Source organism: Artemia franciscana, chromosome 5 (assembly GCF_032884065.1).
Source record: "Artemia franciscana chromosome 5, ASM3288406v1, whole genome shotgun sequence".
Taxonomy (NCBI): domain Eukaryota; kingdom Metazoa; phylum Arthropoda; class Branchiopoda; order Anostraca; family Artemiidae; genus Artemia; species Artemia franciscana.
The window spans coordinates 9087912-9104549 of NC_088867.1; the positions used below are offsets into that span (position 1 = coordinate 9087912).

Genomic DNA, 16638 nt, shown 5'->3' on the forward strand with positions numbered 1-16638 from the left:
CTTTAATAATAAAGGGAAAAGAAAAAAAAATGCACTTCCATAAATCTCACAGAGCAAAGAGGGAAGAAGAAAGAAGGAAAAAAAATGAAAAAAAGAAAAAAAGAAAAAGGAAAACATTGACTCACGAAGATCGGGAAGGAATTTACAAAACAAAATATAAATAAATCAATAATGCATTCGATTCCTGCTACTTTAGGCGGAAAGAACTATCTTTTTCAATTTCTTTTTATATGTAGAGTGATGTTGATTCCTTTGCTATATCAAATCTATATATATAAAAATAAGTTGTCTGTGTGTCGAGTGACGTCATGTTTGTGTGTCGACTGACGTCATGTTTGTCGACTGACGAAATTACAGACCGGGACATCGGGACACAAATGACGACCAGGACACTAGGACATCTATCTATCTATATATATAAAAATTAGCTGTTGGGGTGGCGCTTCGCGCCACCTCAACACCTAGTTGGTGGGGGCGCTTCGCGCCCCCCCAAGCCCCCCCGCGCGCGTAAGTCGTTACGCGCCATATTAGTTACGCGCCATTGTTGTTGTGTCCCTGTGTCCCACCTGTGAATATAGATAGATATATATATATATATATATATAATATTTTTAACTACGTAAAACTTGCGAATATACAACCTTCTTGGCTGTCCCATTGTCTATGCATATAAATAGATTGTCAGGTTTACCAACTCTTGAACATGCAACATATAATTGTCCATGGGAAAAACAATCTGTATTCAGATCTATACCTCATTATTCTAATGATTGCCCTTAAGCTTTGTTGATGGTGATTGCTAATCGAACATTCCCTGTGTCCCCGTCGTCATTTATATATCCCCCTGTACCCCCCGGCGTCCCCGTTGTAGTTGTTTGCCTGTGTCCCGGTCGTCATTTGTGTCCCGGTTTCCCAGTCTGTAATTTCTCTTTGAGTGTCGCGGTCGTCATTTATATTCCCTGTGTGCCGGTCGTCATTTTTGTCCCGGTCGTCATTTATGTTCCGGTGTCCCGGTCTGTAATTCCTCTTTGAGAGTCCCGGTCATCATTTATATTCCCTGTGTCCCGGTCATCATTTGTGTCCAGGTGCTTTGTTGATGGTGATTGCTAATCGAACATTCCTCGTGTCCCGGTCGCTTTCTCTTTGAGTGTCCCGGTCGTCATTTATATTCCCTATGTCCCGGTTGTCATTTGTGTCCCGATGTCCCGGTCTGAAATTTCGTCAGTCGACAAACATGACCTCAGTCGACATAGAAACATGACGTCACCTGACAGACAAACAGACAGACAACTTATTTTTATATATATATATAGATATCTATCTTTATATATAAAAATAAGTTGTTTGTGGGTTATGTCTGTCTGTCTGTCTGTCGAGTGACGTCATGTCATCATGTCGTCATGAAGTTAGTTGTCGTCATGTTTGTTATGACGATGACGTCATTAAAAGTATTTAAGAAAATCGTTCAGAGACAAATTTTTAATTGTAGAAGATCGTGGATGGAAAAATATTAACCAGTGGGTTGTTCCATATTCCCCATTATTATCAAAAACATTTAATGCACACATAAACGTTGAATACTGTAACTCCGTAAAGGCAATCAAATACATATGTAAATACGTCAACAAAGGCAGTGACATGGCAGTTTTTGGCTTGCAGCCCGAAATCAAAGATATCGACGAAATCGTACAATATCAGGCTGGAAGATACATAAGCAGTAATGAAGCTGTTTGGCGAATTCTTTCATTTCCGATACATGAACGTAGTCCAGCTGTTGTTCACTTAGCGGTACATTTACAGAATGGTCAACGTGTTTATTTCTCGGAAACCAACGTGCAACAAAGAGCCCTGAATCCACCTGATACAAAGTTAACCGCTTTCTTTTCGCTCTGCAAAAATGATTCTTTTGCAAAAAAACTGCTGTATACTGAAGTGCCTTCGTATTACACGTGGAATACTAAAAATAAAGTATTTGAACGTCGAAAACAGGGTAAGTCAGTCGACGGCCAACCTACCATCTTCAAAGATACCACGATAGGAAGACTCTACACCGTTCATCCCAATCAACATGAATGCTTCTTTCTACGCCTGCTTTTGGTGAATGTGCCCGGTCCGACATCCTTTGAGTATTTGAGAACTGTAAACCGTACTATACATGACACTTACCGTAGTGCATGCCAAGCTCTGAATTTATTGGAGAATGACCAACACTGAGATAACTGCATCGATGACGCGTGCGAAACGTCAACCCCAAGTCAAATTCGTGCATTGTTTGGCATCATTTTTACAACTTGCTCTCCATCAGCTCCTACAGAGTTATGGGAAAAATATAAGTAAAAAATGTCCGAAGATATAGTCCATCGAAAACAGTTAGAGACGTCAGATATGACTTTTGATTTTACATCAGAAATTTATAACTACACTTTAGTTATTATAAAAGATTTGTGCGTACGTATGGCAAACAAACCTCTTCAGGATTTGGGAATGCCTTCACCTAACCGTATCGCTGCTGTTTCGACATGTGTAGAATTGGATGGTGAACAAAGTTACAGTGCGAGTGATCTATTGTCGTATGTACAAAATAACATTTCCAAGTTAACGTCGGAACAAAAAGACATTTATGATACAATAATGCATTGTGTCGATAACAACGTTGGAGAAATTTTCTTTTTGGATGCGCCAGGAGGTACTGGTAAAACGTTTGTGATAAAACTGATTCTGGCATCAATTCGATCAAAAAATGATATAGCGTTGGCAATTGCGTCGTCCGGAATAGCCGCAACATTGCTGCCTGGTGGAAGAACTGCTCATTCCGCTTTGAAATTGCCTCTGAATTTGCATTCTACAGAAACTCCCACGTGCAATATTTCCAAATCATCTGGGATGGGTAAAGTATTGCAGCAATGCAAACTTATTATTTGGGATGAGTGCACAATGGCACACAAAAAATCGCTCAAGGCTCTGGATCAATGCTTGAAAGATTTGCGAGGGAAGTCGAAACCCTTTGGCAGCACATAAATATTGCTTGCGGGAGATTTCAGGCAAAGTATTACCTATAATACCTAGATCAACTCCTGCAGACGAAATGAATGCTTGCCTGAACAATTCTAATTTATGGGCACACGTAAAAACATTAAAATTAACTACAAATATGCGTGTCCGATTGCAAAACGATGACTCTGGTCAAACATTTTCAGATCAATTGCTGGCAACTGGAAACGGAAAGCTCCCAGTAGACTCAATTTCAGGACGTATACAACTACCTGCTGATTTCTGTAATTTAGTGACGTCCAAAAATGAATTGATTGAAAAAGTATTTCCGAATATTCTAAAAAATTATAAAAATAATAAATGGCTAAGTGAAAGAGCGATTCTCGCACCCAAAAATATAGACGTCCACGAAATCAACAATATTGTTTTGACCAAGATTCGAGACCAGGCAGTCCTTTACAAGTCAGTCGACACAGTTTTGGAACCAAATGAAGCGGTTAATTATCCATCTGAATTTTTAAATTCTGTGGATCTTTCAAGGTTTCCACCACACGTGCTACAACTAAAAATAGGTGTACCAATAATACTTTTAAGAAATATCAACCCACCAAAGCTTTGCAATGGCACGCGACTTGCCGTAAAAAAACAATGGAAAACCTAATAGAGGCCACAATCTTGACAGGGCCTTTTGAGGGTGAGGCTGTTCTTATTCCTCGCATTCCCATGATTCCAACGCATCTGCCTTTTCAATTTAAAAGATTGCAATTCCCAATTCGATTAGCATTTGTAATCACCATTAACAAAGCTCAAGGTCAATCATTAGAAAAATGTGGTATAGATCTCAATACTGATTGTTTTTCCCATGGACAATTGTACGTTGCATGTTCGAGGGTCGGTAAACCTGACAATTTATTTATATGCAGCGACAACTGGACAGCGAAGAATGTTGTATATTCGCAAGTTTTACGCAATTAATTTGTATTGTATCTATCTATCTATATAAAAACGAGTTGTGTGTATGCATGTTTGTTTGTTTGTAAAAAGAGCGTTTGCATATGACGTCATTATTAGTAGATACGGCTTTGTATATGGACAGACAATGGGAAAGCCAAGAATGTTGTATATTGGCAATTTTTACGTAGTTTGAAACACATATATAAATCTATCTATATTCACAGTTGGGACACAGGGACACAACTACAATGGCGCGTAACGACTTACGCGCGCGGGGGGGCGCGAAGCGCCCCAACAGCTAGTATATATATATATATATATATATATATATATATATATATATATATATATATATATATATATATATATATATATATATATATATATATATATATATTTAACTGGGTAAAACTTGCGAATATACAACATTCTTTGCTCTCCCATTGTCTGCCCATATAAATAGATTGTCAGGTTTACCAACTCTTGAACATGGAACATAATAATTGTCCATGGGAAAACAATCCGTATTCAGATCTATACCGCATTTTTCTAACGATTGCCCTTGAGCTTTGCTGATGGTGATTGCTAATCGAACATTCCCTGTGTCCCCGTCGTCATTTATATATCCCCTTGTCCCCCCGGCGTCCCCGTTGTAGTTGTGTCCCTGTGGCCTGGTCGTTATTTATATTCCCTGTGTCCCGGTATCCCAGTCTGTAATCTCTCTTTGAGTATCCGGTCGTCATTTATATTCCCTCTGTCCCGATCGTCATTTGTGTCCCGGTCTGTAATTTCTCTTTGAGTGTCCCGGTCGTCATTTATATTCCCTGTGTCCCGGTCGTCATTTGTATTCCGGTCTGTAATTTATCTTTGAGTGTCCCGGTCGTCATTTATATTCCCTGTGTCCCGGTCGTCATTTGTGTCCCGGTGTCCCGGGCTGTAGTGTCATCTTATAATGACGTCATATACAAAGCCTTATATACTTATAATGACGTCAAATGCAAACCCACAAACAGACACATATATATATATATATATATATATATATATATATATATATATATATATATATATATATATATATATATATATATATATATATATATATATATATAGATACAGTTTCTTTTTTAGTTTTTTCTTTTTTAGTTTTTCTTTTTTTTAGTTTCTTCTTTTTATTGATATGTTTTCTTCAATTTGTCAATGTTCATTCTAACATTGACGCTTGGAAAAATCTTTACGTGCCAAGCATGCTAAAGCTCCGACAATTTATAATAAACCTGAAATTTTGGGTATCTGTTTTAAGGTTTTCGAATTATTTTAATCTATTGTCAAAATATATTGAAATATTTGTGCAATTCCCAGTTTTTTTTTTTTTAGTTTTGACTTTTTTTTTAGTTTTTTAGCTTTTTTAGTTTTTTTCTTTTTAGTTTTTTACCTTTTTTATTTTTTTTACGTTTTTCCTTTTTTTAATCTTTTTTTATTTTTTAGTTTTTTTTAGTTTTTTACCATTTTTCTTTTTTCAGTTTTCGTTTTCTTCTTTATTTTTCAGACGTAAATACATATCGCCGAACCTTTGTTTTTTAACTAAAATCTGGTAGGCATTGATGACCTTATCCAAGTCAAAATGCCAAACCCAATCATCATCGCTATCATTTTCAGTTTTGATACGTTTTGACTCTCGCTGCCCAGGTAGATTTTCATCTAACTTCGCGGTTTTGCGTTCTTTAGCCGCAAGCCTTTTGGCATTAACCCTTTGAGCAGATTCCTTGGCTGTTTCTTTTGCCATTGTAGGATTTATACTAAAATTTCTCTTTGAATTAACTATTTGAGCAGCTTCCTCGGCTGTTTCTTCTGTCATTTTAAGATCTATACTAAAAATTCCTCTTCACGTGCCAAACTTGCTTAAGCTCAACAATTTATAATAAACCTCAAAATTTTAAGTATCTGTTTTAAGGTTTTCGAATTACTTTAATCTATTGTCAAAATATTTCGAAATATTTATGCAATTCCCAGATTTTATATTTTAGTTTGTTTTCTTTTTCTTCTTTATTTTTCAGACTTCATATGCAAAGCCTCAACACAAAAATACATACAACTTATTTTTACATATAGAAGATATAATCTGGCGTAACAGACATAGTGTAACAGACATAACACACAAACAACTTATCTATATATATAAAAATAAGTTGTCTGTGTGTGTGTGTGTGTGTCGAGTGACGTCATGTTTGTGTGTCGACTGACGTCATGTTTGTCAACTGATGAAATTACATACCGGGACACAAATGACGACCGGGACACAGGGAATATAAATGACGACCGGGAACCTCAAAGAGTAATTACAGACTGGGACACCCGGACACAAATCATGACCGGGACACAGGGAATATAAACGACGACCGGGACACAGGGACACAACTACAACGGGGACGCCGGGGGCACAGGCGGGATATATAAATGACGACCGGGACACAGGGATTGTTCGAACAGAAATTACAGACCGGGACACCGGACACAGGGAATATAAATGACGACCGGGACACTCAAAGAGAAATTACAAACTGGGACACCGGGACACAAATGACGACCGGGACACAGGGAATATAAATGACGACCGGGACACAGGGACACATCATTATAATAATGAGGTATAGATCTGAATACGGATTGTTTTTCCCATGGACAATTATATGTTGCATGTTCAAGAGTCAGTAAACCTGACAATCTATTTATATGACACAGGGACACAACTACAATGGCGCATAACTAATATGGCGCGTAACGACTTACGCGCGCGGGGGGGGGGCTTGGAGGGGGGGGGGGCGAAGCGCCCCACCAACTAGGTGTTGGGGTGCACCCCAACAGCTAGTTTATTTATTTATCTATATATATAAAAATAAGTTGTCTGTCTGTGTGTCTGTCTGTGGATCAGGTGACGTCATGTATCTGTGTTGACTGACGTCATGAAATTAGTTGTCGTCATTTTTGCTTTAACGGTGACGTCATTAAAGATATTTAAGACATATATGTTCACGTAGAAATCTATTAATGTTTAAGTTTAAAATGACTGATGAACTTACAATGGCAAAAGCCGATGAAGATGCTCAAAGAGTCTATGCCAAAAAACTTGCTGCTGATAGAGAAAGTCAGAAAAGAAAGCGTGCCGAGGAATCAAAAGAACAGCAAGGAAACAGGCTTGAGGCTAAAGAACGCAAAACCGCGCAGTTAGATGAAGATCCACCTGGACAGCGAGAGTCAAAACATATCAAAACTGAAAATGATAGCGATGATGATTGGGTTTGGGATTTTGACTCGGATAAGGTCATCAATGCCTATCAGATTTTAGTTAAAAAAACAAAGGTTCGGCGATATGTATTTCATAGTGAAGCTGAAAAATAAAGAAGAAAAAGAAAACTGAAAAAAAAAAATGTAAAAAACTAAAAAATACTAAAAAGAAAAAACACTCAAAGAGAAATTACAGACCGGGACACAAATGACGACCGGGACAGAGGGAATATAAATAACGACCGGGACACTCAAAGAGAAATTACAGACTGGGATACCGGGACACAAATGACGAACGGGACACAGGGAATATAAATGACGACCAGGACACAGGTATTTAAGAATATCGTTCAAAGACAAATTTTTAATTGTAAGAAGACCGTTGAAAGAGAAATTTCTAATTGTAAAATGACTGAAGAACCTACAGTGGCAACGGTACCACCATCGAAGTAGATAACCAGTGGGTTGTTCCATATTCCCCAGTAGTGCGAAACGTCAACCCCAAGTCAAATTCGTGCATTGTTTGGCATCATTTTAACAACTTGCTCTCCATCAGCTCCTACAGAGTTATGGGAAAAATATAAGTCAAAAATGTCCGAAGATATACTCCATCGAAAACAGTTAGAGACGTCAGATATGACTTTTGATTTTACATCAGAAATTTATAACTACACTTTAGTTATTATACAAGATTTGTGCGTACGTATGGCAAACAAACCTCTTCAGGATTTGGGAATGCCTTCACCTAACCGTATCGCTGCTGTTTCGACATGTGTAGAATTGGATCGTGAAAAAAGTTACAGTACGAATGATCTATTGTCGTATGTACAAAATAACATTTCCAAGTTAACGTCGGAACAAAAAGACATTTATGATACGATAGACTCAATTTCAGGACGTATACAACTACCTGCTGATTTCTGTAATTTAGTGACGTCCAAAAATGAATTGATTGAAAAAGTATTTCCGAATATTCTAAAAAATTATAAAAATGGCTAAGTGAAAAGCGATTCTCGCACCCAAAAATATAGACGTCCACGAAATCAACAATATTGTTTTGACCAAGATTCTCGCATTCCCATGATTCCAACGGATCTGCCTTTTCAATTTAAAAGATTGCAATTCCCAATTCGATTAGCATTTGCAATCACCATTAACAAAGCTCAAGGTCAATCATTAGAAAAATGTGGTATAGATCTTAATACTGATTGTTTTTCCCATGGACAATTGTGCGTTGCATGTTTGAGGGTCGGTAAACCTGACAATCTATGTATATGCAGCGACAATTGGACAGCGAAAAATGTTGTATATTCGCAAGTTTTATGCAGTTAATTTGTATTGTATCTACCTATCTATCTATCTATATAAAAACGAGTTGTGTGTATGCATGTTTGTTTGTTTGTAAAAAGAGCGTTTGCATATGACGTCATTATTAGTACATACGGCTTTGTATATGCACAGACAATGGGAAAGCCAAGAATGTTGTATATTCGCAATTTTTACGTAGTTTAACTCCTGCAGACGAAATGAATGCTTGCCTGAAAAATTCTAATTTATGGGCACACGTAAAAATATTAAAATTAACTACAAATATGCGTGTCCGATTGCAAAACGATGACTCTGGTCAAACATTTTCAGATCAATTAATGGCAATTGGAAACGGAAAGCTCCCAGTAGTGGGAAAGCCAAAAATGTTGTATATTCGCAATTTTTACGTAGTTTGAAACACATATGTAAATCTATCTATATTCACAGGTGGGACACAGGGACACAACTACAATGGCGCGTAACTAATATGGCGCGTAACGACTTACGCGCGCGGGGGGGCTTGGGGGGGCGCGAAGCGCCCGACCAACTAGGTGTTGGGGGGTGGCGCGAAGCGCCACCCCAACAGCTAGTATATATATAGATAGATAGATAAGTTGTCTGTGTGTCGAGTGACGTCACTGTCCGCATATGACGTCTGAATTATTTCATCACATACCAATTCAAAAACGAAGGAGTTCAAGCCAAAGTAGTTCAGTTATATAACTACCTGTGTTGGCGCAGTGGGTTTGACCTTAGCTTGGTAATACGGGACCCAGAGATCGAATCATGTTGCAGGAATGCACTAAAGGGCCGACGCAGGGACCTTAGTAGTCAAGAAGCGTCGTTAATCCGATACAAATACAAATACAGTAGTTCAGTTGGTAAGGCGTTATGTTCCAGGTTCTAGGTCCGAAAGGTTCCAGGTTCGAACCTTGACTTTAGCATTAATACAAAAGAATAAAAAAACTAAGAAAGATAAAAACTACAAAAAAAACTAAAAGAAAATACTAAAAAAACTAAAAAAGCTAAAAAACTAAAAAAAAACTAAAAAAAGGGTAAAAAACTAAAAACTAAAAAAGTAAAAAAAAAACTAAAAAAGGTAAAAACTGAAAAAGAAAAAAAATTAAAAAAGGAAAAAAACTGACAAATAAAGGACAAAAAGAAAACTAAAAATAAAAAATAAAAATAAAAATAAAAAATAAACTAAAAAAGGTAAATGTATTCAAGCCGAAGTAGCTGAGTTGGTAAAGCGTTATGTTCCAGGTTCTAGGTCCGAGAGGTTCCAGGTTTGAACCTTGGCTTTAGCATTAATACAAAAGAAGAAAAACAAGAGCTAAGAGCTCATATGGCACTTGTGACGAGGCGAGAAGAGCTAAGAGCCAAGAGATCATATGGTATGAGCTCTAACAAAATTCTATGAATCAATAGATTGATTTAAAAAGGAAAATAAGAGGCTTAACGCCGGTCAAGACTTAAAATAAGAGCTCTGAGTCACAAAGTCCTTCTAAATATCAAAATTCATTAAGATCCGATCACCCACTCGTAAGTTACAAATCCCTAATTTTTCCTCTCCCTTTTGCCCCCCAGATGGTCGAATCTGGGAAAACGACTTTATCAAGTAAAATTGTGCAGCTCCCTGACACGCCTACAATTTTCATCGCCCTAGCACGTCCAGAAGCACCAAACTCGCCAAATCACTGAACCCCTCCCCCCAACTCCCCCAAAGAGAGCGAATCCAGTACGAGTCTGTCAATCACGTATCAAGGACATTTGTTTATTCTATCCACCAAGCTTCATCCCGATTCCTCCACTCCAAGGGTTTTTCCAAGATTTCCCCCTCCAACTCCCCCCAATGTCAAAAGATCTGGTCGGGATTTGAAATAAGAGCTCTGAGACATGAATTCCTTCTAAAAATCAAATTTCATTACGATCCGATCATCTATTCATAAGATGAAAATACCCCAATTTTCATGTTTTCCAAGAATTTCGGTTTTCCCCTCCAACTCCCCCGAATGTCACAGGATCTGGTCGGAATTTGAAATTACAACTTTAAAGCACAAGATCCTTCTAAATATCCAATTTCATTAAGATCTGGTCTCCCTTTCGTAAGTTACAGATACCTCAATTTTCAAAATTACCCCCCCCCCCCAATTCCACCAAAGATAGCAGATCCGGTACAGTTATGTCAGTCACGTATCTTAGACAGGTTTCTATTCTTCCCATCCAGTTTCATCCTGATCTCACCGCTTTAAGTATTTTCTAAGATTTCCGGTCCCCCCCAACTTCCCCCCTCCCCAATTACGCTTGATCCGGTTGAGATTTAAAGTAAGATATCTGAGTTACGAGATCCTTCTAAATACGAAGTTTCATGAAGATCCGATCACTCCTTCGTAAGTTAAAAATACGTCATTTTTCTTATTTTTCAGAATTACCCCCCCCCCCCCCCAATTAAGCGGATCCGTTCCAATTATGTAAATCACGTATGCAAGACTTCTGCTTATTTTTACAACCAAGTTTCATCCCAATCCCTCCAATCTAAGCGTTTTCCATCATTTTAGGTTTACCCACCCCAAAATTCCCCCAATGTCACCAGATCCGGTCAGGATTTAAAATAAGAGCTTTGAGACACGATATCCTTCTAAATATCAAATTTCATGGAGATCCAATCACCCGTTCGTAAGTTAAAAATACCTCATTTTTTCTAATATTTCATAATTACCCCCCCCCCCCCCCCCCCCAACTACTCCAAAGAGAGCAGATCCGTTCTGGTTATGTCAATCATGTATCTAGGACTCGCGTTTTTTCCCCACCAAGTTTCATCCCGATCCCTCCACTCTAAGTGTTTTCCAAGTTTTAGGTTTCCCCCTCCCAATTCCCCCCAATGTCACCAGATCCGGTCGGGTTTAAAATTAAAGCTCTAAGACACGATATCCTTCTAAACATCAAATTTCATTGAAATCCGATCACCCGTTCGTAAGTTGAAAATACCTCATTTTTTCTAATTTTTAAGATTTAATCCCCCCCCCCAACTACCCCAAAGAGAGCGAATCAGTTCCGATTATGTCAATCATGTATCTGGGACTTGCGCTTATTTTTCCCATCAAGTTTCATCCCGATCCCTAAACTTTAAGTGTTTTCCAAGATTCTAGGTTTCCCCCCTCCAACCCCCCCCCCCCCCCAATGTGATCAGATCCGGTCGGGATTTAAAATAAGAGCTCAGAGACACAATATCATTCCAAACATCAAATTTCATTAAGATCCAATCACCCGCTCATAAGTTAAAAATACTTCTTTTTTCTATTTTTTCCGAATTAACCGGCTCCCACTCCTTCCCCCTCCAGATGGTCAAATCGGGAAAACGAATATTCCTAATTTAATCTGGTCCGGTCCCTGATACGCTTGCCAAATTTCATCGTCCTAGCTTACCTGCAAGTGCCTAAAGTAGCAAAACCGGGACTTCAGGTTTTCCCCCTCCAACTCCCCCCACTGTCATCAGATCCGGTCGGGATTTAAAATAAGAGCTCTGAGACACAATATCACACCAAACATCAAATTTCATTAAGATCCAGTCACCCGCTCATAAGTTAAAAATACTTCACTTTTTCTATTTTTTGCGAATTAACCGGCCCCCCACTCCCCCCCCCCAGATGGTCAAATTGGGAAAGCGACTATTTCTAATTTAATCTGGTCTGGTCCTTGATACGCTTGCCAAATTTCATCGTTCTAGCTTACCTGGAAGTGCCTAAAGTAGCAAAACCGGGACCGACAAACCGACAGACAGACAGACCGACAGAATTGGCGATTGCTATATGTCACTTGGTTAATACCAAGTGCCATAAAAACTAAAAAAGAAAAAAAAACTAAAAAACAGGTAAAAAATACTAAAATATCTAAAAAAGCTAAAAAACTAAAAAAACTAAAAAAAGGTAAAAAACTAAAAAATAAAAAAATAAAAAAACTAAAAAAGGGTAAAAACAGCAAAAAAACTAAAAAGAAAAAAACAACTAAAAACTAATAAAAAAACTAAAAACTGAAAAAGAAAAAAAACTAAAAAAAGGAAAAAAACTGACAAATAAAGAAGAAAAAGAAAACTAAAAAAAAAAATTAAATTAAAAAAACTAAAAAAGGTAAAAACTAAAAAAAAACTAAAAAAAAAAGAAAAAAAACTAAACACCAACAGCTAGTTATATATAAAACTAAACACTGGTTACATTTATATACAGAATTATCACTGGTACATTTACTTAAAAAACTGAACGCTGGTGTTGGGAATTGAACACTACTGTTTATTTTCGTCTAAGTTTTCCAGTTTTTTCAACCAGCTTCTGGTTTCTTCATCGGTTCTTTTTGGCTTGATTTCAGGATTCTTTCGAGTCATTTTTTGTTCTTTTTTGTTAGTATCATTGAAGGACCCCACTTCACATTTATCGGTTTCACTTCCATTTGATTCTTTCTTGACACGCGACGATTCCGCTCCAACTTCAAGACCAGTCACTGTTTCTTTTATTGGATCACTTGTGAGACTGCTTGAACTTAGTTTCGTGTTTCTTTTTTCTTTTTTCTGTTTCTTTTTTTGTCATCACTTGCTTCTACCTTTTCCTCGTTTATAGTTTCAATTAATATGGAAAATAATTCTCTGATACTACGGCTGCATTTTTCAACAACAATACCAAAATTATCCAGAACTTGCATATTCATCTTCTTTTCTAAGTAATATAATGTTCCCACAATGCCAAAAGTGTAAAATAATGGACTTCTCAATTTACTTATAACACTCATTTTATTGTACTGATGTAATCTAAAGACTTGTTACTTCCGTTGAAAACAGCTTAAAATTGAAAGACAAGACACAATTTTGTTTTGCGTTTCCTCAAAAACGATTCACAAAAAATGAAGTCCATTAACAACGAATTTTTTTATGGTATTGGTTGTCTACTAAATTTTAGCTTAAAATAGAAAAACTTGAATAAAAAAAAATTGTTACAATAGTGCTGTCAATAATACTAAAATTGCATATGAGTTGCATGCAGAAAGGTAAAAAACTAAAAAGAAAAAAAAAGCTATAAAAAATAAAAAAAGCTAAAAAACTAAAAAAAAAGAAAAAACTAAAGAAGAAAAAATGAAAAAAGAAGAGAAAACATATCTATATATATAAAAATTGAGAATTGCACAAATATTCCAATATATTTTGACAATAGATTAAAGTAATTCGAAAACCTTAAAACAGATACCCAAAATTTTGAGGTTTATTATAAATTGTTGGAGCTTTAGCATGCTTGGCACGTAAAGATTTTTCCAAGTGTCAATCTTAGAATGAACATTGAAAAATTGAAGAAAACAAATCAATAAAAAGAAGAAACTAAAAAAAGAAAAACTAAAAAAGAAAAAAACTAAGAAAAGAAAAAACTAAAAAATAAAAAAAAATAAAAAAGAAACTGTATCTATATGTATAAAAATAAGTTGTATATATGAATGTTTGTTTGTTTGTGGGTTTGCATTTGACGTCATTATAAGTATAAAAGGCTTTGTATATGACGTCATTATAAGATGACGCTACAGACCAGGACACCGGGACACAAATGACGACCGGGACACAGGGAATATAAATGACGACCGGGACACTCAAAGAGAAATTACAGACCGGGACACCGGGACACAAATGACGACCGGGACACAGGGAATATAAATGACGACCAGGACACAGGGACACAACTACAACGGGGACGCCAGGGGCACAGGGGGATATATAAATGACGACGGGGACACAGGGAATGTTCGATTAGCAATCACCATCAACAAAGCTCAAGGGCAATCGTTAGAAAAATGCGGTATAGATCTGAATACGGATTGTTTTCCCATGGACCATTATTATATTGCATGTTCAAGAGTTGGTAAACCTGACAATCTATTTATATGGACAGATAATAGGACAGCAAAGAATGTTGTATATTCGCAAGTTTTACGTAGTTATTTATATATATATATATATATATATATATATATATATATATATATATATATATATATATATATATATATATATATATATATATATATATATACATATATATATATATATATATATATATATATATATATATATATATATATATATATATATATATATAATATATATATATATATATATCTATTATTCACAGGTGGGACACAGGGACACAACTACAATGGCGCGTAACTAATATGGCACGTAACGACTTACGCGCGCGGGGGCTTGGAGGGCGCGAAGCGCCCCCACCAACTAGGTGTTGGGGTGGCGCAAAGCGCCACCCCAACAGCTAGTAGCTTATATTTTTTGGAAATCTGGGGAAGTTGATATCTCAGACTTAGTCTTGATTTCCCATTTTTAACTAACAGGAAAAGGAATTTATTCCTCGCTCTTGATAAATGGCTACGGTTATGTTCAACCAAAAGTTTCTTGCTATGGAAAAAATTACGACTACGTTAGATTTTAAGAACCATATACCCATATTAAGGTGAAAATTTTGTTCCAAATCAAGAATGCCAAGAAAAAAAAGTCTCAGATAATTTTTCTGTCTTCGAAGGGTTGTTAAAAAGAGGTCCAGGATCCTTACTGATTTATTTTATAAATCATAAATCGGACAATATTTGATGCCATCTGTCGTGTATCCTTTACTCTAATGGCCATCTGAATCCCTTTTTGAATTTCCTACAGTCAAATAGAATGCTGGATTTAGCTTTGCTGTCGAAAATGACACTTGACTTTTTCGAGCTAGCTGCATTACGAGAAGCAAAAATGGTGCTCCTCGAAGTAGCATTCCCTGCACGAGTATCTGAAGATACAAAAAGCTAAAAAAAAGACTTAGAAATTTCAGAAATATTAGAAATTCTAGCTGATTGTAACAGGAACAATATTTAGCTTTCAACCTTTGTAATCTCCCCCCCCCCTTGGAGTGTCCCACATATTCCTGAAACAAATTTCTCTATTTTACCAGGAGGAATTTGGGATCCCAAAGCTCAATGTCGGTGATAAAACAGTACACTACAAGTGTCACCCTGGCAGCTTTTCAATCAACACAGCCACTGCTATACCTAAAACGAAAGTCTTATATATACGAATTTATATACGAAGTTTTATAAACGAAGTTATATATTGAAATATTTATATATATATATATATATATATATATATATATATATATATATATATATATATATATATATATATATATATATATATATATATATATATAAGTTGTCTGTGTGTCGAGTTGTCATGTTTGTGTGTCGACTGACGTCATGTTTGTCGACTGACGAAATTACAGACCGGGACATCGGTACACAAATGACGACCGCAACACCGGAACATAGGGAATATAAATGACGACCGGGACACTCAAAGAGAAAGCGACCGGGACACAAGGAATGTTCGATTAGCAATCACCATCAACAAAGCACCGGGACACAAATGACGACCGGGACACAGGGAATATAAATGACGACCAGGACACTCGAAGAGAAATTACAGACCGGGACACCGGAACACAAATGACGACCGGGACAAAAATGACGACCGAGACACAGGGAATATAACCGCGACACTCAAAGAGAAATTATAGACTGGGACACCAGGACACAAATGACGACCGGGACACAGGGTAACAACTACAACGGGGACGCCGGGAGGCACAGGGGGATATATAAATGACGACGGGGACACAGGGAATGTTCGATTAGAAATCACCATCAACAAAGCTCAAGGGCAATCATTAGAATAATAAGGTATAGATCTGAATACAGATTGTTTTTCCCATGGACAATTATATGTTGCATGTTCAAGAGTCGGTAAACCTGACAATCTATTTATATGCACAGACAATGGGACAGCCAAGAATGTTGTATATTCGCAAGTTTTACGTAGTTAAAAAAAAATATATATCTATCTATATTCACAGGTGGGACACAGCTACATTGGCGCGTAACTAATATGGCGCGTAACGACTTACGCGCGCGCGGGGGCTTGGGGGGCGCGAAGCGCCCCCACCAACTAGGTGTTGGGGTAGCGCGAAGCGCCACCTCAACAGCTAGTATATATATATATATATAAATATATATATATAT

The 16638-nt window shown here is 37.0% G+C and overlaps 1 protein-coding gene across 1 annotated transcript in view; it reads right to left on the reverse strand.

The window, feature by feature from the left end:
• LOC136026959 (sodium leak channel NALCN-like) overlaps positions 1-16638 on the reverse strand; it is a gene marked incomplete in the record, with an annotated part of 157093 nt that overhangs the window by 11990 nt on the left and 128465 nt on the right.